The 22,586-nt window shown below is 35.7% G+C and overlaps 1 protein-coding gene across 1 annotated transcript in view; it reads right to left on the bottom strand.

Annotated features, from left to right (window-relative positions):
- The window catches only part of MALRD1 (MAM and LDL receptor class A domain containing 1), an 844,925-nt gene that overhangs the window by 285,932 nt on the left and 536,407 nt on the right, over positions 1-22,586 (bottom strand).

The following is a 22,586-nucleotide window of genomic DNA, read 5'->3' as shown; positions in this document are numbered from 1 at the left end:
AAGGATGCTATTTAGTCAAGAGATGATGAAATTGTGAACTGGGATTGTGGCTATGTGAGCAAAGAGGAGAAAAATATGAGAAATGCTGTGAAGTTAGAAACATTAAAATTGATTAAAAAAATTTAAACAGCCCAAAGCCAAATAGACCTTTGTGGTACTCCACTGAAGGCCACCTGAAATGCTGACAGGTAACCATTAATAACTACTCTTTGAGTCTAGCCATCCAACCCGTTCCAAATCTCATTAATTATCATCTAGTCTATATTTGTTTCAAATTTCTCTGAGTAATAGTGTGAAACACTATATCAAAAGCCTTGATAAAAAAAAAATCTATTGAGGGGAAGCTAGGTGACACAGTAGATGGAGCACCGGCCCTGGACTCAGGAGGACCTGAGTTCAAATCCAGCCTCAGATACTTGACACTTACTAGCTGTGTGACCTTGGGCAAGTCACTTAACCCCATTGCCTAGCAAAAAAATAAAAGTTTAAAAAATCTATTACAAATATATCTGTAGCATTCCTTTTCACCAAACAAAAGAGTGAATGAGGCTAGTCTGACATTACTTGTTCTTGTTGTAGCCATGTTTGCTCTGCATAATCACAACTTTCCTTTTCAGATATTCAACAACTATTTCTTTAATGATTCCCTCTAGAATTTCCCTGGGAATTGAAGTCAAGGTCACAAGCCTATAGTTTGCATACTCTTCTCTTCTCCCTATTTTGAAAACTGGGACATTTACTATTCCCTATTTTTGAAGCATGTATTGCATTTTCCACTATCATTCAACATCACTGACGATGGCACAATAATAACATAAATCAATGATTTCAGTACCCTTGGATGCAGTTTAACTGGGACTAAGGACAATACATCAAAGGCTTCTACCCTTTGATAGCAGCTCTCTTAGGTGGTCTCAGTATCTTCTTACTTATTTTGAGCATCAAGTCCCTGTTAGTCATTTTTGTTCTGTGATTCCCAGTGCAAAGGTCACTCCTTGATAGAGAAAACAGAAGCAAAATAGATATCCCTCTGCTTTCTCTTTGCTGTAAATTATCTTTGTTTCTTCCAACATAAGCAAAGATCCTAGCCTTTTTTTGATCACCTTTTTTCTGCCAATATAAGTAAACAAACAAATAAATACCTTTCACCCATCTTTCATGTCAATTCAGAAAATACTGAGTACTCAGCTTCAGCTCAAGTAAAAGTGCTTACTGTTTATTACTAAAAGCTCTTTTTTCAACAATTCAAATAATTGTGGAATTAGTCTGAATAAAAAGAACTTGTCCCATTTACAATTTTCTAGCCCAAAGAAGATAAAAATACCAATTGGTGGTGAAATGATATATTTCTTAATTTAAATTTTTTAAAAATTTTCTAACATCTACTTTCCTATTATTTCAATGGTCATTTTGCTTTAATACTGTTTAAAAATCTTTTATTACTTTGAACTATGCTTATTTTTTAAAGCAGTTAAGAAAATGAAAGCATCTTCCAGCCACGTGAATTCCTATATGCCTTTGATAATCAGAATAATCACTTAATTCCACATTTCAGTTTCCACAAGGGTGGGACAATTAAAAGAATTCAATTAACCATGAAGAAATAAACAATCAAATCTAAAATCAGGATCTCTAATGATGCAAAGCAGTAAAAAATGAACCTGAAAATGTGTAGTTTTATTTCTAAAAACATAAATTGCACAAGTATAGGGGAAAGGGACGTAGAACTATTGAACACTGTGCTACTGTGTGGAATTTTGAAAAAGCATTGGTTCTGCCCATCCATGTGTTAACATTAACAGCTATGAACATGATTGGTACTCACATCAAAAGTGACACAAATGCTTTTGTGGGACATGGAAATTGTGAACAGACTATGCAAAATAAAAGAGGGCAAGAAGAGTAGGCGATTGTGTTTAGAACTAGGAAGAAACTTAAAGATCTTCTTGTCCAACTCACCTCATCTTAAAGACAAGGGAACTGAGATTGAGAACATTAATGATTTGTCTGAAGTCAGACAGGTAACTAAGCATCAGATACAGTAATGTTGAGGAGTTGTGTGAACAATATTGGAGGGCATATAAAGCATAAATATGTTTTTATCTAACTACAGCTCTTATGAAAATGAAATGACTGAGTACACATAATTCTTAATTTCCATTAACTGATCACAGGAAAGAAAAAGAGAAAATCCATTTGATATCACTGAATGATTCCACTAAAGTCTCTCTTTCTGTAACCATATATGCCTATTTTTCTTATCTTGCTAATTATTTATCTATGTCCTTCAGAGGTTCCTCTCTTCCTGATACTTTCTAATTATGACTTTTTCTCCCAGTCAAGATGATATAAATATGAAGCAGAGTAACAGAAAATATTTGAACAAATTATAGAATATGAATGTAATATAAATATGAAAGACTGATATATAGTGATACAGTGTTAAGAAATTAGCTGAGGGGACAATATATACAGTAATTATAACTATATAAATAATAACAACAATGACCAGCAATCTGGAATTTATACATAAAAAGGGACAAAAGAAATATATTAAATTAATTTGTTAAATTTAATTTATGTATTGTGTTAACTGCAATTAATGGAAGCTCATAATGATGTGTGGATTTTTTTTGTATTTTCTTTTTATTTGTGGAACTAAAAGCTCCTTATTTCCAGATAGAATGACTCAGGTGATGAACCCTAAGATGTTTCCAGATTTTTGAGCTGCCATATAATGCTACTGATTCAAATTGACCTTATCTAATAAAAGAACAGTAGTAAACAAAGGTTAAGTGACTTGCTCAACACTGGTTAAGGACTGTTAAGGGAACACCTGAACTTGTCTTTTTGAGTTGCAATATTTTCCAGAAACACCAGACCCAGAGCATGCAGGAGGCCCTGAATGTGTCAAGGATGAAACCCACTTCACCCCAAGCTCACATAATTTGTTATTTGCTCCCCAGGCTGGATTCCCAGTGTGTTCTTGGATGGTAAGACAGATGCCAGCCAGTCTGTGCCAGGCTGGGAAAATGCTTGTGTAGTCGGGGTCCTTTGCAGAGAAGTGGACCATCCAATCTTCATGGTCTAACCCAAGGATAAAGAATGTGGCTTCTGACATAGCCTTACTTCACCTTTCCTCTCCCATGCCCCAACCCTTCCTGTTTTCTTCTCCTGTTTTTATTGTACTGTCATAAATATGCCAACTTCTACAAGGACTGTCAACTCTTTAGGTTCAACATGATGTTCATTTCTCTTGTCATTAACCTAGTTTTCACATAAGTCTCATGATGTTGTCATTGCCTGTTTATACATCCAATAGATGGTAAATAGAAGAAATGGGAATTGAACCCAGGTCCTCTGGCTTCAAGTACAGTGGAAACCAGTTCTCAAAATATGAAAAGTGGTACAATATTTTTCATGAAATTAATTCTTCTCTTTCTCTTTTACTACTGGTTAGAAAATACTCAAAAGACTATTCCTACACTTCTCTGAGCTTCTCTCCTTCCTTTTCCTATCCTTGCTCTCCCCTGATTTCAAAACTATAATCTCTGAGATTTTAAATTATTTGACCAAGCCCGTAGAGGTAGAATGGAATCTAACTGGATTATAACTTGGATCCATCTGACTACACCTCTAATACATTTAGATACCTTTTTTTTGTATGATTATGCTATTCAAAAACATTCAGTATCCATTGTGAGATAAATACCTGACTTTCTTCTCCATCCCCTCCTTCATTAGGATCATAGCATTTTAGAATTTAAAGGGATCTTCAGCATTTTCTAGATTTAAAGAATCTAGAGTTAGATTCTGTAGTATATAACACAGTGGATAGAGTTCTGTGCCTGAAGTCAGGAAGATTCATCTTCCTGAGTTCAAATAAAACTTTCGACACCTACTAGCTGTGTGACCCAGGGCAAGGCACTTGACCCTGTTTGCCTCAGTTTCCTCATCTGTAAAAATGAGCTAGAGAAGGAAATGGCAAACCACTCCAGTGTCTTTGCAAGAAAACCCCAAATGGGGTCACAAAGACTCAGACATGGCTGAAACAACTGTACAATAACCAAAGAGCTAGAAGAGACTTTCCAGTATCATTCTGCCAACCCCTTCAATTTCCATAGGAGGAAATTGCTCCTGGGAGAGGTGAAAGGAATTTTTTAGGGTAACATAACAAGTCAATTACAAATCAGAGGTATTCTACTTCAAGTCCAATGTTTTTTCACTAAATCTTGCTGTTTCTATGGCATAAACTCAAGATGTTAAAGATGGAAGGAATCTTTGATATCAACTTTACTTACTTTGCAGAGGAAGGAAAGCAAGGCCCAAAAAAATTAGGCAACAATGAAGGGTATACAATTGATCTTTAGTGGACAGAAAACTAGAACCTAGGTGAGTTTTCTAATTTTCAGTACAATATTATTTTAACTGTATCATACCTTTCTTTGTAATTATACCATGATTTCATCCTAGGATATCTTTCCTTGACAATATAGATAGGTCAGACTTCAAGCACTACATTTTCAGTTAAGAGACTAGCAACTAGGACACCCTAGTGTAGTTCCAGCTATGACAGATCCCTTACCAAAATGAATTCACTCAATAAAGAACACTAACATTTCTTTTTTGCAGACCCAAAAGACCCAACAGAAGGAGAGAAGGAGGGATGAAGGGAGGGAGGGAGGAAGAGGGAGAGAGAGATTCACAAAGGACCATTTGAAAGAGCCCAAAGTTCTGAAGAAATGGAATTACTTTGAATACAAGTTCCAGCATGCACGTCCCAGATGCAGCATCTTGTAGTTTCTACTCTTTAATACTTCAATACTTTTTCAACTAGCTAAGAAAGCAGGCTGAAGGAAATATCCGAACTATAGGCATCTTTAGAATAGAGAATTATAGCTCTGGATAACTACTTTCAATTATGGTGGCCAGGGAGCAGTTCTACTTCCAAAGAGAATCTCCCATGTCATGCATGTTTGTGCACTTACTCCTCAACCTGTCTACAGAGAAAAGTATCTCACTGTATCATAAGTTCATGATGGTTATGGATTTATGTATTTCAATTTGTTTCTTTTCCATTGAGTGTTGTTATTTATTGTTCAGTTGCTCAGTTATGTCCAACTTTCATGACCCCCATGGACATGCCAGGCCCTTCCAACCTCTACTATCTCCTGAAATCTGTCCAAGCTCATGTTCATTTCTTCTGTGACACTATCTGTCCATCTCATCCTCCACATCCTCTTTTCCTTTACCTGTAATCTTTCCCAATGTTAATGTCTTTTTCGATGAGTCGTGTCTTCTCATTATATGGCCAAAATATTTAATTAAGCTTTAGCTTCAGTATTTAACTTTTCAGTAAACATTCTAAATTAATTTCCTTAAGCATTGAATGATTTGATCTTCTTGCTAGCCAGAAGACTCAAAAGTCTTTTCCAGCACCACAATTCAAAAGTATTGATTCTGTGGTACTCTGCTTCCCTTATAGTTCAACTCTCACAACCATACATTTCTACTGGAAATATCATAGCTTTGATTGTAAGGATGTTTGGCATCAAGGTAATATCTCTGCTTTTTAGTGTAGTATCCAGATTTACCATAGCTTTTCTTCCAAGGAACAAGCATCTTTTAATTTTATGGCTGCAGCCACCACCTACAGTGATCTGTGAGCCCAAGAATATAAAATGAGATTCTGCTTCATTTCTTCTCCCTTTATTTGCCAGGAAGTGATAGGAACAGTTGCCAAGATCTTAATTTGTAGGGGTTTTATGTTAAGCTTCAAACCAGCTTTTATATTCTCCTCTTTCACCCTCATTCAGAGGTTTCTTAATTCTTCTTCACTTTCTGCCATCAGAATGGTATAATTTGCATATCTGAGATTGTTGATATTTCCTCTGGTAATCTTAATCTAACCTAGCATTTCACATGATGTGCTCTTCATGTAAGTTAAATAAATAAAGTGACAATATAGAACCTTATCATACTATTTTTTCCCAATCTTAATCCAATCAGTTGTTCCACGTTCAGTTCTATTGTTTCTTGGCCAGCATATAGGTCCCTCAGGAGATCCGTAAAATGATCTGGTATTCTCATTTCTTCATGGACTTTCCATATTTTGTTGTGATCCACACAAAAGCTTGGGTGTAGTCAATGAAGCAGAAATATTTCTTCTGAAACTCACTTGCTTTCTCCATAATCCAGTGAATCTTAGCAATTTGGTCTCTAGTTCCTCTACCTCTGAGAAAATCAGCCTGCTCTTCTGATAATTCTCCTTTCACATATTACTGAAGCCTAGCTTGCAGAATCTTAAGAATAACCTTGCTGGCATGTGAAACAAATGTGGTTATTCAGTAATTTTAACATTCTTTGGCATTACACTTCTTTAGGATTGGGATGTCAACTGATGTCTTCCAAACCAGTGGGCACAGTTGAGTTTTTCTAAATTTGCTAGCATATTGAATGCAGCATTTTAACAGCATCATCTTTTAAGATTTTAAATAGCTCAGCTGGAATTCCTTTACATCTACTAGCCTCATTGCTAGCAATGACTTCATTCTCCATGCTGTCTGACTCTATATCAGTAACCACTCCATTTTGGTTATTGGTGATGTTAAGATCTTTCTTCTATAGTTCTTCTGTGTATTCTTGCCACCTCTTCTTAATCTCTTCTATTTCTGTTATGTCCCTACCATTTGTTTTATCTTTTACTATGCCCCTTTTTTCAAGAAATGTTCTCTTGAAAACTCTAATTTTCTTGAAGAGATATCTTGTCTTTCCCATTCTATTGTCTTCTTCTGTTTCTTTGCTATTGCTCATTTAAGAAAACCTTATCTTTATTTGTTATTCTCCTTTTTATTTTTTTCCTCAATAGTAGTTTATTTTTCCAATTACATGCAAAGATAGTCTTCAACATTCATTTTTACAAGATTTTGAGTTCCAAATTTTTCTCCTCTCCTTCTCCTCTTCTCCTCCCCTTCCCCAAGACAGCAAGCAATCTGATATAAGTTATACATGCACAATCATGTTAAACATATTTCCACATTTGTCATGTTATGAAAGAAGGATCACAACAAAAGGGAAAAACATTAGAAAGAAAAAAACAAAACAAAAGTGAAAATAATATTCTTCCTTCTTTAGATTTCATAGTTCTTTCTCTGGGTATAGATAGAATTCTCTATTATCAGTCATTTGCAATTGTCTTCGATCATCATATTGCTGAGAAGAGCTAACTCTGTCACAGTCAATCATTACACAATGTTGCTGTTACTGTGTACAATGTCCTCTTGGTTTTGCTCACTTCACTCAGCATCATTTCATGTAAATCTTTCCATTTCCTTGCTATTCTCTAGAATTCTACATTCAATAGGGCATATTTTTCCCTTCCTCTTCTCCTTTTAACTTTCCTTCTTTAATCAGCTATTAAAAAGCCTCATCAGTCAGCCATTTTGCTTTCTTGCTCTTCTTTTTCTTTGGAATGTTTTTTGTTACTGCCTCCTATACAATATTGTAAACCTCTGTCCATAGTTTTTCAGTCACTTGTCTATCAGATCTAATCCCTTAAGTCTATTTATCACCTCCAAACCATATTCATAGGGGATGCTATTTACATTATACTTACATGATCTGATGGTTTTCCCTATTTTCTTCAATTTAAGTCTTATTTTTGCAATAAGAAACTCATGATTTGAACCACAGTCAGCCCCAGGTCTTGTTTTAACTGACTGTATAGATCTTGTCCACCTTTAACAGCAAAGTATATAATCAATCTGATTTCAATTTTGACCACCTGGTGAGGTTTATGTATAGAGTTGCTTCTTGGGTGGTTGAAAAAGTGTTTGCTATGACAAGCAAGTTATCTTGACAAAACTCAATTAGTCTCTGACCTGCTTCATGTTGTACTCCAAGGCCAAACTTGCCTGTTTTCCAATGACTGCTTCATGTTGTACTCCAAGGCCAAACTTGCCTGTTTTCCAATTATCTTTTGATTTCCCACTTTAGCATTCCAATCCTCTATGATGAATATGACATCTTTTTTGCATGTTATTTCTAGAAGATGTTGTCAGCCTTTATAGAACTGATTAACTTTGGCCTCTTTGGCATCAGTGGTTGGAGCACAAACTTGTATTACTATGATATTGAATGGTTTGCCTTGATTTCAAACAGATATTCTGTCATTTTTTGAAATAATACCCTGGTACTGCTTTTCTCTTTCTTTTACTGATGTATAAGGGGAACTCAATTTCTTCTAAGGCATTCTTGCTCACAGTAGTTTATATAGTAATCACCTGAATTAAATTCACTCCTTCCCACCCATTTAAGTTCACTGACCCACAAGATGCCAGTACTTTTCCAACCTCAATCTCCCACCAGTACTCTTCTACTTCCTTCCCTGCCAGACCAGTCTATTCTCTGTCCCTGAACATGTCCCATATACCCAGCTTGCTTAGAAATCTGAATGAAGTATGCTAATTGTCACCACTGTGCGATCACATATGCTGCTCTTCTTCTTGGGGTTAAGCTAACCTATTTTACTTTCTTCTATAGATCCCTCCCAATATGCAATGATCTCTTCTCTCTTTCTGAACTCCTATGGTATTTATTATTTAGACTATCCATTTGGTAGTTCCTATAAATTAGATCATAACACTATAGATTTAGAGCTAGAAGAGACCTTAGAGACTATATAGTCCAACCTCTTCATTTTACAGGTAATGATAGTAATAAGAAGAACTAATATTTATACAGCATTTAGTATAAGCCAGGCATTATGATGAGTGCTTTACAATTATCTCATTGGATCCTCTTAATAACCCTGTTGGGCAGGTGTTATTATTATCCCCATTTTACAGTGACAAAACTGAGGCAAAGGTTAAGTGACTCATCCAGGGTCATATAGCTAGTAAGTGTCTGAGGCCCCATTTGAACTCAGGTCTTCCTGACTCCAGGCCCTCCTATTCACTGTACCACCTACATGAGGAAGAGTGAGGCCCAGAGGGGTTAAATGAACTTGTCCAAAGTCAGACAGGTAAGACTTTACAAAGGCACCAAGGTTCTCTGCCTTCCAAGTCAGTGTTCTTTCTGCTATGCCACACTATCTTTTTTTCGCCTTCCAACTATACTATTAGCTACTTAAGAATGGAAACCAAGACTTAGATGTCTTTCTATTCCATATAGTGCCTGGATGCAAAAATTTTAAATGACAGAAGAATGGTTCTCAAGTCAGAGGACCTATGTTCAAACCTTGCTTGCTAAATATTTGAGTGATACTGGGCAAGTAACAACCTCATTAGCCCTCAGTGTCCACAGCCACAAAAGGGCTTAATTTTCAGTTTTAGAAGGATGATCTCATGGTTGAAAGCCATCACATCAATTAAGTAGAACCAGGCTGCTATCATCTTGAAATCAGGCATGTGAAATAGGAAGTAATAAATATAAATTAAACAGCTTCTTTCTATGATGGAAGTTTATAATCCCTTATACAGCTCTTAGGAAGTAGCTACTTGTTTCGTAGTTTATAAACATTTTAGACAGAACTTGGATTATAGCCATCTTTATTCTAAAGTATTATGAAAAGAAAAGTCTTTAACCCTTGTATTTACGTATGGGAGACAATGAACTGGAAATGAGAATCACATAAGCTAGAGTCTGCGTAGGGATCTTCCCCAAAAGAGATATTAATATCTGCCTGATGCCCTTGGCAATTCTTACTTTTCACAACCATTCTAAGAAAATTTTCTTTCACTTTTAGAGTGAGAAGAGACTTTATCGGTCCTTTGAGTCAAGCTTCTCATTTATAGACAAGGAAACTGAGGCCCAATGTCACGATTCCCTACCTCTGGGAACTTGGCTAACCAAGTATATGTTTGCATTCTCATTATATTCTGGAACTGTGAACTCTGCTGGTACAATAGTGTCTTGCATTTAGTAGGCATTCAATCAATACTTTGTAATTTGTTCATCAGTCATTAAGACCTCCTTCCACCCCAAGTTGTTTTTTGCCTATACGTGTGAATTTATGTTGTTCCTATAACTCATCTTGCATATAATTACAGATTGTTTTATACTATGTCGTAGTGTCTTGGAGCATTATTAAGCTCTTCTATCACTTTTAATATTCATGTCTTATTTTTACAGTTGAACTCCTTACTGGGGTTCACCTACCCCCTCTGAATACACATGCATATACAAACACGCACACACACAGAGTTTGTGAAATAATAAATTCCCAATAATTTACTTTTCAATATCATGAAAATATGGCACCAAATCAGGCAAGTCCATAAGAATATTGCCTTCAAGAAGCTATTATAAGCAACTAATGGTTGTAAAAATATCTTAGATTTATATGCTGTCATATTTTCCCAAGGATTTTCACATAGCTTGGGCTCTGCCACTAAATAGAGTAGGCAAACCACATCCTCACTAGGATTCATTTTCCTCATTTGTAAAATGAGGGGGTTGGCCCAGATTATCTCGAAGGTCCCTTTCCAGTTCTAAAGTTCCATGTTGTAATTATCTACTGATTTATTTAGCCCATCTGTAAGAAAGTTCAGAAAGCCAGATTCTAACTGTCATCAGTTTGTAGTGATACATATTTCAACATTATTTTTTTAATAGGTGGGAGCTCCAAACTCAAACATTTATGACATAGCTTTTGAAAGCTGACAATAGGTCAGATCTTAATGTAAAAGGACTCCTAGGGATGGAAACAAAACTTTCCTGATGTGAAACTCCCTCTTTACCAAATTACCCTTTTTCTTTATATATTGATACATTCTGCTTTAATAGCGACAATAATCATCACTTCTGTATAGCATTGTAATGTTTGTGAAGCACTTTACGTGTTATTTTGCTTGACCTTTATAACAACCCCTTTAGATGGGTGTTATTTTTACTTATATTTTAGAGATGAGAAAACAGAAGCTGAGGTTAAGTAACGTGTTCAGAGTCAAGCAGCAGGAAGAGCCTTGGGTAGAATTTGAATTGAGGACTTCCTTACTTCAAATCGAGTTGTTGATCTACTGCACCACCTAGTTTCTTGACTACTGGCTAGCCGTCACACACAATTCATTGCCTTTTTAATTCCAATATTGTCAAGGGCCAACTGGGCACTCATCCCAGTTGTAGGCAAAATGGAGTTTAAAAGAAAAAGAAAAGAAATCAGATAATTGTTGACTCAAGGAGCTTACAATATTGTTGAAGACAAAATTCTCATAGACTTCAAAAGATGAAACAAGAGTGATGATCCCCTTTTTTTATGAGGTAGGGAAACTAAGATCCAGAGATGGTAAATGTGACTTGCTCAAGGTCACAGTGATGATAAATAATAGAACCATTTCTAGAATTCAAGTCTCCAGAGCATCAGTACAGTGCATTTTACGCTATACAATATTATCTCTGTAATTTAAAGAAATAAGTCAGCTAAAGAGGAGCAGGGCAGAGTAGAGTTACTTTTATTCATATTCACATAGTTTTAGTGGACTTAAGTTAAAGATCACTTAAGAAAATAATATTCTCACCCAAGGTACCATCATCCATCTATTTTTTGAGAACAGAATAGTTAAAATTCAGAATGGCATGCTCTTTGATAGAGGAATTGTGATTGTAAATTGAAATAGAAATAGAGGTTGTGTGAAAGCTGAAAGAGGGCAGAGTTCTCCCTATGAAATGATGGGGAAGGAATATTTCCTGTAACTGTATTTCTGTCAAAAAATAATGAATCTCCCTTTCCTTGGCATGAAATGTCTGACCATTGACAGGTATTTATTCACAACCATTTGGTATGCTATTAATTAAGCATTTTTAAATTATTCTGTAATGATGAATATTCAGAAACTGAAAAGCAGAATATCCAGAAGTTAATGAGACAAGAAAGTGCAAAATCTAGTGTTGCCACATATAGCTCAGATTACTAGTACTACAGGAGTTTAGATAGGGAAGATATTAACATTCACTTGAACAGGTATGAAAGGCTTCAGTGAAGATCCTTGTGTTAGGGATCTGTGAGCATGTAGACAGTTCACGAGATCTCACTGAAGGACTGAGGCCCCTCTCGGGTGCTGGTCCATGAGCAGGTTGCCTGGTTCGGTGGTCTATTCTATGCATCTCTTACTTCCCTAGTTACTCATTAGTCATTAACAGTGTATTTGTGATTGGTGGTAGGTAAGTGCATGGACTGTGCATGCACTGTCCTTGAGCACAGCATGGGTTATACGTCATTGTAACTGGAGAAAGAGTTCCTGTTATTTTACTATATAAGTAAGTGCTTTGCTAAAAATAAATGGAGTTGCTGCCATCTTTTCTCCCGCCTCATCAATGCGTGTTTGGAGTGAAAGATCAAGCTGGTCTTGAATCTTTCAGGAGAGCTTCCAAAGTGAGTTCACAGCTGATTGGGCTGGTTGCAACATCCTTGGTCATAAAGTACGAATTTCCTTTCTTGTTATCTTCTTATCCCCCATGATTTTTACCCTTTTATCATGGACCTTCCTCAGGATCAATGACCTATTTATTATTTCTACTTAAACTCTTTCAGATCAAACCTCAATGTCAGAATGTTTCAAAGTTTCTGAAAGAGGATTTTAACACAGGTGCATGAATAGATTAAGGGGGTCTGTAAATTTGATAAAAAAATCTTTATTTCAAAATAACTGGCTTCCTTTGTAATCTTATTTTATGTATTTAAAAACTATATTCTGAGAAGGTACACATAGGCTTCATTAGACTGCCAAACAGGTCCATGACACAGAAGATTAAGAATTCCTCCTCTATGTAGATGATGTTCAATTCAATTGATGAATAACTGATATTTACACAATGTTTTTAAAAAACATTGTACATATATTATTTCATTTAATCTTCCAAAACTTATTCGTCCACTTGGTTACGTGTGTGTATATGTATGTGTGTATGTGTGTGTGTGTGTGTGTGTGTGTGTGTGTGTGTGTCTGAGAGAGAGAGAGAGAGAGAGAGAGAGAGAGAGAGAGAGAGAGAGAGAGAGAGAGAGAGAGAGAGAGAGAGAGAGAGAGAGAGAGAGAGTGTTTGTGTGTGTGAGTGTATGGTTAGCTCAAACTTTTTTGTGTGATGTGACAAAAAGGTGCATATCAAGCACCTTATCATACACAGGCAATGCCTCTTTATCTTGGACTTTCTGCTAGATCTCTTCTATCACAGTCATGAACAACTTTGCAAGTAGATGCTGCTTGTTTTGTGCATCTCCTGAAACTGATAATTAGAGGCTTTTTGAAAAATGTTAGCTCGCTTATATCCTTCAAAGCATCTTGATATAGGTTGATATGTGTATATATCTTATGGGAAGAGAGCATTTGAGGGGATATTTTGTTCTAGTGATTTAAGTTTTTGAAAAATAAATAACAAGCAATAATTTGAGTAAGATCTTGAATTCTCTGCATTTTTCTATATGTTAAATAGAAAGATGTACTTGGAACCAAGAAGGTTCAAATTCCATCTCCAAGGGTTGCTGGCAACATGACTCAGGGAAAGTTACAACCCCTCTGAGCCTCACTTTCCTCATCTGTAAAATGAGGAGTTGTATTCAATAACATCTAAGATCCCTTCCAACTCTAAATTTATGAGGCTATGTGTAGATATGTCCCGTTGTAGAAAACTCCTTGTGAAAATCTGACTGCTCCCTACTATTATCTTGATCAAGGACACCCTTGATATGTGCGTGGAAATTTAAAAAAAAAATTATACAGACATGAATCTAGGCTTAGAACTCAATAGCTGTTGGTGTTCTCTCAGACTCCTCTTTTCAGTGTCTCTGCTTTATAGATAATACTACTCATAATTTTCCATGTTCCTCCATATGATTTCACAAGTATTTATATATTCTAAGCAGCTGTTGCCTTTGACCACAATCTCTGTGCAATATGCAAATAAGGATTGGCTGACCAAGGCAATTTTCAGGTTATTTTGGTCTCCTTGTTACTGCAAATGATTTCTAATAGTTAAATTTCTATATGATAATATTATGTCTATGTGTTTTCTTCTGGCTGCTCCCCTTTTTCATTATCAATAACTCACTTGAATAGTTCAAGATTGAAGTTTTTTTCATTGTATGTCCTAACATATATATATGTGTGTATATACACACATATATATACACACATACATATATGTGTACATATGTGTGTGTTTGTATGTATGTGTATGCACTTAACACTACGTGCCATATATGTGTACACATATGTCTGCATAGGTGCATATATGTATACATGTGTATATATGTATATACACACATATAATTTTCATTCTTTATTATAGGTTTAAATTATTTTGGTTATATACTCTAACAAGTTGGAAGTTTGCATACAGACAGCTCACGCAGGAGTGACTGCTATGTCAGTAATGAGCAATTTACTTCCTTTTAAAATACAATGAGTTAAAATTTGGAGAATTTTGCTTAGTATTCATCATGTCCAGAACCTTTTGATCTTTTGCACTAGATTATAAGCTTCTTAAGGGCAGAAACTGTCTTTTGCCACTTTTGGTAGCCCCAGCACTTAGCATACTTCCTGGCTTAATAAATGTTTTTGATTGATTGATTTTCTCATATATAATATTCATGATGCATATATGTGAGGCTTCTAGATTGTCTACAGGCCTTTGGCCCTCCTTCTACACATATCTGATCCATATTTTCTGACAGTTATTGCCATGCTTGTCTATTGCCAACTGAACACTGAAGGAACCACGTATAATGTACTATAAGATATGGTAGGACCACACCACTGATTTTGTTGGTAAAGGGAAATTGCAGAAGACAAAACTCCATCTATCTATGCAGGCCAGCACTTTTGATGTAACCTATAGTCTGACAGTGCTTCCTAGAGAACCAAGAAGTTAAGTAGCTTGCCCAGGGTCCCATGGCCCAAGTACCAGGTCTTTCTGGCACCGAAGCCAGCTTTTGATTGTCTATATTTTCGAACTCTGCTGATTTAATTGTTACAGTTCACTAAATTCTCTCTTGAAATTTACTGCTTCTTCTCTTTTTGCAATAGGTGTTCATAAAGAAGCTACAATAATTTTCATTATATTCTTTTAGCAAATGTTTATAATGAGCAGTATAATTTGAGATGAACAAATGTTTCAATAAATGCTATCTTACCAATAACTGTCATTTACTTTTCTGTCCCAGGAGCATCTTTCAGCTGTCCTTCTACTTAGCTTCATTCTTTTGGTTTCATTTATAATATCAAGGTCAACCAATAAAATTCACATGCCTCCAGTCATAAGCCTGTTAGATTGAGAGCTTTTTGAGGGCAGGGACTGGCTTTCTTTTTCTTATTTGTATCCTTTGTATTTACCACAGTGCTGGACATATAGTAGATGCTAAATAAATATTTATTGACTATGACAATGACTATGACTATTTGTCTACTGGACAGAGTCCCACAGGTACAGAAGGAACAGATAAGTTAAAGTTGATAGACAGTCTAAACACTTGTTGCATCTCAGCATGCTTTGCTCCATCTCTTTTTTCCTGCTACTCTTCCGTTGATATGGCCAGTAAACAGTGAGGACCATTTTCATTTTTTCCCTCTTTTATAGGAAGATACAGACAAAACACCCATCACCAAATGCTGTGCCTGGTGATGAGCTTTCTTTTAGTCAGCTAAGCTGATCTTGTCAAGTAGATTCATTAAGCTTTCTAGTAATACTTAACCAGCCATAGCTTGCCCTCATTTAGCACACATTCACAACTCACAGTAACCTACATGCTTTGATGAGTGGGATTCCATGGAGGATATATACCATACATAAATGAAGATTTGACTCCTGCCCAAAACTTCAGTCTCACAGCCCTAACTCTTAATCATGCTTCAATCAGTAAGCCAGTCAATAAACATTTATTGAGTGCCTACTGTGTACTAAGTGCTGGTATACAAAGAGAGGCAAAAGACAGTCCCTGATCTCAGGGAACCCACATTATAATGAAAGACAACATGCAAACTATGTACATTCTATATACAGATGAATTCTAGTCTCACTTCCTCCACAAAGCCTTCCCCAGCCACAATGATCACTATTGGTTTTGAACTCTGTAAGCATATATTTTCTGCATCATTCATTTGCCGCTTGTAGCAAACATTTTTTTTTTACCTTTTCACATGACATAGTAGAAAGGAGGTCAGCATTTGAGTTAGTAAGACATGAGTTCAAGGTCTTCCTCTGAACACCTACTAATGTGTAACCAAGAGATAGTCATTTAACCACTTAGTTGACTCTGTCACCTCTAATGACTAGAGAAGAGCTGCTGGTAGAGGGAGTTTTCTCACTGGGAGTTTTTTATATCAATGAAATCACAAATCTCATCCTAGAGATGAGGTCCACACCTTACATTCCTAGAGATATTCCTCCAGGTTGGTATCAATCCAATCTAATAATACTACAAAAATTGTTCAGGAAAGTAGATCAAGTGTAGTATGTGCTTACATGTTCAATAACTGATGACATACCTCTTATTTTTCATAATATAGAAATCAAAAGATATATGTCATGTAAAAATGACAGATTTAGATATCAGAATTCACCTCAATATCACTTATTAAAATATACTTCAATCAGAATTCCATCTTTGTCACAAATTCCAGATTATCACAAATAGTCTGTGTGGTAGCCCTCTTAACCCAAATCACAAGCACGTAAATGTTCATTACAAATGAAACAAATCTCAATTAGAAATTACATGAACTATGGATAATGCCAGTACTTAGATTTGTAGAAGTCCTCTGATGCACTTGACACTATCATAAGCAATTTAAACCTCACTCAAAATTCTGCTTAGGTAATTATTACCTCTGAACATTGTGAATGAAGGAGTCATACTCCTGTGGTTGGATTATAATCACTTATAACCACATTCATTTCAAATTTGAGTTGAATTTCATGATGAAAATTATACCCTAAAACATGAACCTCTTTGACATGACAAACTCATTTGTCCATGCTTTTCCAGCCAAGAAAAAATAGTGTCCAAGATTTTCAAGGTATGTGACAAATGATTCTCTTACAATGTCAAAATAATTTGATTTTGTCATGGCTCTGAATTTCTGTATTCGAAACAGATACATTAGATAACAACCCTACTTTAAACTTGACAGCAGAGTTCAGTAGCTTAAAATATAACCCAGATGCTGAGATACAAAAAATAATGATATAAATTGCTGGTATCATAAAATTACCTTTCAGCTGACTTCAGACCTAGTTAAGTCCTTATTGCATTATAAAATTTTGACTTAGGAGACAAAGAAGCTCTGGTCACCCAATAGCCTTTTGAGACACTAGTACATTTACTAATGACAATACAGTCAACAGTGTCATCTTTGGGGTGAAATATGTAAACCTATTCTATCTAATTTCTATCGTCTTTCTATGCCATTGAATGTATATGCATAAACACATACATGTATTTAGATGACAGCACGGTCAATATAGAAACATAGATAATGACATTGTATATACCATACAGAATAATAATGCTGAAATTACAGATAGTAGTGTAGTGAAGGAAGGAGAGATAGCATGGCAAAGTGCAGAGAAAAATGCTGGTCTCGAAGACCAGAATTGCAGTCAAGGCTCTGATACATAATGTGTGATCCTAGATGAGTAAGAGAACCTCTTAGTACTGCAGGCATCTCTTGATGCCCTTAATTTTCAGGGGAGGTGCCAATCGACATGGATAGGGGGAAGTTCCTCACTGGGAGATTCATATACCACTGAACTTACAGGCCCAGTGCCTTTTCCTAAGTCAGTGTAATGGAGTGAGCATTGGATTTGGAGCTGGAGCCCCTAAATTCAAATCTTGAATGTACTACTTCCTATGTATATGAGTTTCTCTTTACTTCTCTCTGTCTCAATTTCCTCATGTGCAACATGATGAGGTCGGACCAAATCTTTGCTAAAATTTCTCCCAACTCGAAATTCAGTGATTCAACATGGGGGCAAAGATGTTTGATAATGGCATTTGTCTATAAATCACAGAAATAAATGAGTAAAGATGACAGAAGAAGCTCTCTTTACTCTCTTCCTTTGATTCCAAACATCCTTGCCTTATCCTTCCCCTTCATCTCCAACAAATCTTGCCACTAATTAGCATATGTACACACACACAACAAAATTAAGCCACTATAAGAAGTTCATGTCTGTTATCACACGAGGAAATGTTTAGGGAATGTACATTCCTACAGTAAAAGTTGGCTGTAAGTAAAACTCTAAAGCAGAAAATGTTTATCTATTGCCATTCTGTCATGTCTTCTTCCTACATCAGTCTTCCTCTATCCTTCCCTAGGCATAGATGCCCAGAGTTGTCATTGATCTTGTGAATATCCCATCCTCCCTCCCCTCCCTTACTAAGGCATTCTGTACAGGTCTATGATCCAAGACCAGTTACTGGTGTGTTTCATCTCTTCTTCCTCTTCTTTTAAGAGTCTCATTTCCTTGAACTCAGCTAGTAATCTAATAAACTCATTTATATTTTAGTGACTATGACTAATGGAAGCTTGCTTTTCCAGGGATAAATGCATCTTAAAGATAATATATGGGTAATAAATGTCTAGTGTATAATTTTAGGAACCATTTCCTATGACCCTCATATTATAATATTGTTATTTATTAACATATCTACATGTCGATATCAATATCTATATCTATTGGCAGTTAGGCAGCACAGCAGAGCAATGGACTTAGAGTCAGGAAGACCTGAGTTCAAATCTAGCCTCAGACACATATTAGTTGTGTAACCTAGTATGAGTCATTTAACTTCTGTCAGCCCTAGTTTCTTCATCTATAAAATAATTAAAGCCCCTACCTCCAAGGTTTATTGTGAAGATCAAAAGAGATCATATTTGTAAAGCACTTTGTCAACATTAAAGCACTTTATGAGTCGTCATCATCATCACCATCATCATCATCATCATCATCATAGACTGCCAAGTGCTGATTCCTCTATGATTCCTGCCAGCTACAATGATGTATCTGTGTAATTTTGAATGGAAGGCGAGGCTTTACATTAGCAAAAAGAGCATAGTAGCAGTATTTCAGGTTGCAAGGGGTAGGGAACTCCTTGAAAGTCATTGCTTGATGTTGGGAAAGGAGAAAAAGTGATTGAGATCAGAGTTCATGAAAAAAAAGGAGCCTTTCCTTTCCACCCTCCAGTAGCTAGTGCTTCTCCCTTCCTACTACCACTTCTTCAATGAAATTCACCTCATATTTGCTTTAGATTATGGTAAAAATAAAATGATAACATTTATATAGGACTTTCCATTTTTCAAAGTGCTTTACAAATAGTATTTCATTTTATCTTCACAAAAATTTTGTCAGGTGCTGTCATTATCTCCATTTTACAGATGAAGAAACTGAGGCAGAAAGCAGTTAAATGATTATCTCAGGATCATAGAGCTAGTAACAGTAAAGGCATCTCTCTATTCATCTAATAATGTAAAACAGAAGCAAATAGATATGTAAAAACAACCTATATTCAGGATAGATTAGAAATAATCAATAGAAGGAAAGCACTAGAATTAAGGGGGTGGATAAGGCTGTCTGTAGAACATAGAATTTTAGCTGAGATTTGAAAGAAGACAATAATAATAATAAGCATTTATATAACACTTTAAGATTTGAAAAAAGTACTTCACAAGTATTACCTTGCTTTATTCTCATAAAAATCCTGGGAGGCAAGTGCTATTATTATTTCTATTTTATGTATCATTTACAGTTGGGAAAAGTGAGGCAAAAAAGATATTAAATGACTTTCTTGGGGTCACAGAATTAGTGTCTCAGGCAGGATTTGAACTCAGGTCTTCTTGACACTGTGTGTGCATCTCTCATAATGTATAAATAAATAAATATAAATGTATAAATAAATAAATATAAACTTATGTATGTACATTTTGTCTCCCCAAAGCTCTCCGAAGGCAAGGGCTATTCCAAATTTTTCTATTTCTAGCACCTGACATATAACAGGAACTCTATGCTGATCAGTAGAGAGGGAAAAAGGAAAAGTATTTTAATTCTGTTCTTTTTATTAAATGTAGACTATATAGACCATATGTAAGCCAAATCAGAGCCTAATCTGCAAGTGGTAGGAGAAAGAGTTTTCTATTTATGAGTGGAAAGACATAGTTGCAATCAAGGAATTTTGAGGCAAAAAAAAGAAGGTAAATGTCTATCAATACAAAAATCAGCAGTATTTAGTTGTATGGTGAATGAAGGAAATAGCTGTCTTCTATGGGATTTTAATCTGTTTCTTCTCAGTCTTGGTGATTAGAGCCATTATATGACCAGAGTGATTCTGATGACCTTGCTTAGAACATACTAACTTCTCTGCCGTACAATTTGGTTATACTGAATACTAACCAAAGTAATATATGGTATCTTAGAAATTGTTACAGTTACAAATAGCAAATCAGGTATACTTCAAATCTTAAATTATATTTCTCTATGCAAAACATTAAAATTTCATAGTGATATATGAAAAAAGCATATGTTATTAGGCATAAACCTGTGACTACGTGAATAGTCAGTTCTAACTCTTTTATTTTCAAATAAGTCAAAAATCACTTAACTTTTTGTGACTTATTTGAAGGTCATAGTGGTCACTCTTTCATACAGAGAAACATCATCTGAGCATTGATTTAACTTCCTCAATGAAGAGGAAATAGCAGAATATTATATTAGCAACATATATCATACTATTTCCAAATATAACCTTGGCAGCTCCCCCCTGCAAGGAGAGCTAGATAAGATATTTGCCAAAATGTAAAGTTGATATTATTTCAAATAAGGCTTTCTCTCAGTTAAGAAGCATTTGGGAATTTTACCCAATCAATATGTCATACGAAGGGCCAGATATAATTTGAAGATATGCATTGATTGTGACACGAATGGTAGATTTAACAAATTATATCAATTCCTGGCCGAAAATTTCATCTCAAGGTACAAAAGGTGCACTGTGGTTTGCAAAAAGGCTCCAAAAAAGAGCAACCATACAAACAGCTAAACAAATCAAATAAGCAAATGCCCCAAGTGCCAGAAATAAACTGGAAGCAGTTCAAGTTCTCTAGAAGTTCACTTAAGAGCTTCTTAAATCTCCACAGATCTCAAAATAAAACCGGTCACTAAGATTGCGGTTTGAGTGAATGCAAAAGAGCAGAGAAAAACTCAGAAGTTGAAAAAAGGGCTTTTAAAACATTATGTCAAAGTCCTGAATTAAATAGGTCTAGACACAGATACTAAACAGTATGGACAAGCACTCATAAATGTATTTCTTATAAAACCTTGCCAGCCTTGTCTACTATTACTTCTTGCTACCTATTTTATGCTTCAATCAGTTGAACAACCTTTTAGCCATCTCCCACAAACATGCACCATGCTCTCAAATCTCTGTATTCAAGCTGCTCCCTATGCCTATAATGCCTGGCCTCTCTTCCTTCTAGTGAGATAATCAGAAGTGGCCACCAGTCTTTGAAAGAAATGCTACAAACTTCCAAAGTTTTCATCATTTCTAATTCAGCAACATGCTTGTTGGTCAGAATGGGTCCAGAGCCGTCGTGCCTATTGCTCCCTCTATTCTATGATGGATGAATTATCATTAAAGCCAGCCAAGAATTGCTTAGCTGCTGTGATTTGTATTAGAGGTGGGAGGTGTAGAAAAGGAGAGAAAAACGACAGAGGAGAGAGGAGGGGAGAAAAGGAAGGAGAGAGAGAAGGAGGGAAGGAAAGAAGGAGGAAAAGAGGGAGGGGAGGAATGAAGGGAAAAAGGGAAAAGGAGAGGGAGAGGGAAAGAGGGGAAGAGAGAGAGAGAGAGAGAGAGAGAGAGAGAGAGAGAGAGAGAGAGAGAGAGAGAGAGAGAGAGAGAGAGAGAGAGAGAGATCTATTGATTTCTGGAGAGATGAAATTCCCCATCACTAATATATTGAGCTTTCATGTCAAGTTTGTGATCCATTTCTCAAACTGCTCATTTATTTCTTCATTCAACCCAAGTGGTTTAGAATATATGCTCAGAACAAAATCCTATCTCTTTCTATGTCTACTGGTTTTTATCCCAATGTTCCCTACCAAGTTTTCCTACTCTCCTTGTCACAAAATATAAAATAAAGTGGTCACTTGTTTACTTTAAAAAAAATTTGTAGCTCCAGATTCTCTCATTCCATCCCTCCTCAACTCCTCCTTGAAAAAGCAAGCAATTTGATACAGACCATACATGTGCAGTCACTTGACATAGTGAATGGGGTTTATACCTGGAATTCAGTGCTAGTTCAATATTAGGAAAACTATCAGCATAATTGACCCTATCAATAACAAAAACAACAAAAATAATGATTATATCAATAGATGCAGAAAAACCTTTGAAAAATGCAACATCCATCCTATTAAAAACACTGGAGAGCATAGGAATATGTGGAATTTTTCTTAAAATAAGTATTTTTCTAAAACTAAGAGCAAGCATCATCTGTTAACGTGGATAAACTAGATGTCTTCCCAAAGATCCAAAGTAAAGTAAAGATGCCCATTATCACCACTATTATTCATTATTGTACTAGAAATGCTAGCTATAACAATTATAA

Source organism: Phascolarctos cinereus, unplaced genomic scaffold (assembly GCF_003287225.1).
Source record: "Phascolarctos cinereus isolate Bilbo 61053 unplaced genomic scaffold, phaCin_HiC Scaffold_1;HRSCAF=81, whole genome shotgun sequence".
NCBI lineage: Eukaryota > Metazoa > Chordata > Mammalia > Diprotodontia > Phascolarctidae > Phascolarctos > Phascolarctos cinereus.
Note: the sequence above shows the minus strand (reverse complement) of the source record. Positions and strands in the feature narration are given on the sequence as shown.